Source organism: Theobroma umbraticum, unplaced genomic scaffold (genome assembly GCF_002168275.2).
Source record: "Theobroma umbraticum cultivar Fairchild unplaced genomic scaffold, ASM216827v3 scaffold_130.0, whole genome shotgun sequence".
Taxonomy (NCBI): Eukaryota; Viridiplantae; Streptophyta; class Magnoliopsida; order Malvales; family Malvaceae; genus Theobroma; species Theobroma umbraticum.
The window spans coordinates 5,867,908-5,871,445 of NW_018397264.1; positions in this window are offsets into that span (position 1 = coordinate 5,867,908).

Here is a 3,538-nt window from a genome sequence, read left to right on the forward strand (position 1 = left end):
TTAATTATATTATTATAAAATTATAAAACTTATATAAAATTGAAACCTAAAACAAAGATTTCGGTGACTTTATGATATAGCTGACTCTAAGTAGATGGTCGGGATACGAATCCAACATTCATTTGTTGCAGTCTTTCTCAGGCACATGAAAATGCATGGTTGCTTTTGTATTTGTCCAGCCAGGAATAAATTTGGGTAGCTAAGGAAGATTTTGACTTGATAATGTCCCCCTATTAATTGAAAATTCGTGCGAATTAAACCCCCAAGAAATATGCACAACACACTATTAATGAAAAATTAGAAACTCAACTTCATGCACGTTGAGTTTGATGATGACAACTTAATTAATTTATTATAGCTTTTCTCGTTGGTTAAGGGAAGCTCAACTTCCATCCATAACTTTGATTGAGCTTTTCATATTCTTTTGCTTTTGATTGTGTGCTTAATTGCTTGTATTAGATATTGCTTACCCTTAAATCTTGTTATAATTAAACACCCAAATTACCTCTTAGATTAATCCATTTCAATAATATAAGCTTCAAGTCTTACTAATTTATGCAACTATCTAATACTTATCCGCAACCCTTTGTGACACTTCTCTACTTGGAAAATTGTGCCAAAGATGGAGAGAGAAGGATCCATAATTCCAAATATTATCTGAAATAAATATTTTAATGTTCAATACTTAATTGTTTAATGCAATCTGAAGGTGCGGTTCATCGTTTTAAGATCTTGCTCGATAATAATATGTTAATACTTGAGACTTAATTAATAAATAAATACGAACCAAAGATACGATTCATGATTTTTTTTTAAATTAATATTATAAAACTTATATCTCAATGATAATAATGTCATAAATTTTGTATCAATATGAGATAAGATGAGTATTTAATTTAAAGTAAGAGTTTTTCTTAAGTTGATAGACATGTTTTTTTGAGTTGAAAGTGTGGACTCGTGATATATAGTATCGAAACTTACTTTTAACTTTTCACTGGTGTGGAACCCTTATAAAAAATACTATAATTGAGGTAAGATCATACCAAAGTAAATTCTTTTTTTTTTTTTATGAGTGAAATAGCTAATGCAATGAGAGTGTTAGCATAGACTATCACGAATTATTTGTCAAAAAAAATGAGTTCCTTTATCAAGATTTTAATTTGAATTGATTTTAAATTTATTACATAGTATCAATATGAGCAATTTTTTTTTCATTTATTTTACAGATAGTATAGAAATATCAAAAATAAATTAACTAATTAGGCAGAAGGACTCAATTATACAAAAATTTCAAAATATAAGACTAAATTAACCAATTTTTGTTAAACAAATTAAATTGATGAAAATTTTATAGTATATAGACTTACGTGCTACTTTGATCATATTTTATTACATGACAGCTAATTATTAAATACAATATAAAAATTTTGATCCATCACTTTAAAAACTTAAATAATATTAATTACAATATGTAATCTGTCGTTTTAAGAACTTCCTTAATAATTATATTAAGAGCCAATTGATCAATTAGAATTCGTTGCTCATAAAAACTATAGTCCATACATTGTTACCATTAAAAAAATACAGCTAATTAAATTTGGGAGAAACTACAAAATATATTCAAATTTATCATATATATATATATATATATATATATTCAAAGGTAGCCTTTAATGGGTTTTTCGAAATGTAGATAAATGGTATTGTCATTAATTTATTTCAACCGATTAGCCTTCTCTCTGATATCTATTTATATACAAATTCAGACGTCAAAAATCTTGATTAATACAAACATTTTGTATTAATATATTTTTATTGAAAATTAGTATTATAAATTTTATATTTGGATAGCGTCAAATGTGTTTTTTAAAGTAAGAAATCGAAACAATCAAATAATGAAACATTTTATTCAATCAATTTGATGGGATACAGATGTCGGTTGGTGACGATAGTACTTATCACAGAAATTAAACAATAATGGATTACAATTTTATAAATATATTTTTAGATTTAATATCATCCATGAGGACCATGACATGGACAAAATCAAAAATTTTAAAAAGAAAATCAATTAAATTGTTAAAAATGAATATTTACATTTTTTTTTTATTATTGAATTTCTTTCATGATGAATGTGTTAGAACTTAAACGAAAAACTTATAATTCTTCTATTATTTTGAAAATAGATGAAATCCAATTTATTTAAAGTACAAAATAAGATGCGAATAACCTAAACTGACCCATCCCAAGGCGGATCCAAGTTATCCAATTGATGCCTATGCACAGCCATAATTGGGTTATGCAATTGCAATGGCATGAATAAGGATGAGCATTTTATGATGAAGTGGTTACTTGTCCTAGTCGAACATAAATCTCCAACCAAATAGTGTTGCAGTTCTATTGTCCCAGGCTGACAGCATTAAAGCACTAGTTATGGTTATAAACATGTGATGGAGGTAAGGGAATATACAGGGTTGGAAGTCACTGGACGGTAGATTAGTCTCTTCTTTTAACTTCTCCTTTCCTATATCTTAGCCTTTTTAAACCACTTATTGAACAGCATTCAGCGAAAAACCTTGTGTTTCAGGATTTTTATCTAAAACTCACATACTATGACTATGGTGTCACTGTCACCTGAGTTAACCACAAAGGCCAATACATTGAAGTTAAGAGACACAGAATTAATACTCATTGAATTTGCTATGGATATTTCATTAGCACCTTGGCAAAGCTGAGCTAGCTGCAGCCTCCAGTAAACCAAAGTGGGGAAATTGATGAAAGTAGAATATCAGATATCGAGAATCTAACATTTCTGAATTTGTTTGGACAGGGATTTGGGCCAAAAGGGTATGTTGAAAAATAGTTAGCTTCAGCAACAGCCACGTGCTCTATGGGACCTGGAGATCAAATAGTTTGCTCATCAATGCCTTGGGATCAAATGCCTAGTGTAAGTTTGGTTGGCTCTAGTCTAAACAAACATTGCGGTTTGTCAGCTAGCTGAGTTAATGACGGTTGTGAAGCCGAAGTTTCTGAATCTGTCAGATGCTGAAGATTCTCAAGCAGCTGGAAGAATAATTCTTCCTTTCAAGCAGATTAAATGTATGTTTCAGATTTTAGTTAAGGTTGTTATAATTCTTTGTCAATTGTCAAGGTTCCAGTCTTACCTAAAGGGATGATTGGTATTGTAGCAAATTTTAAGTCATTGTCACTTCCGGCGACTGAAGCACATTTTGCGACTCAAGAAATTTAGTGTCATGTGGACTATTCTGTGTCATGGTAACTTCAGAAGCTGTCATGTCAACTTCGGGATCTGATATTTCCCTCAGAATGGGTTCCTGAAATTGAGAACTTCCAAGGATCGGTTGCTTTATGTTTGTTAGAATTCCTTTCACCCATGACGTTCTTTCTCTGCATAGAGCAGTTGTAGAACAAAATGGTATCATTGACCACTTAAACAAGTCATATCAACTGGCTGTAAACACGATTTCATTCACTAAGCTGAGAAAGAGTTATTTACAATGCACACAGAAAAAAATAA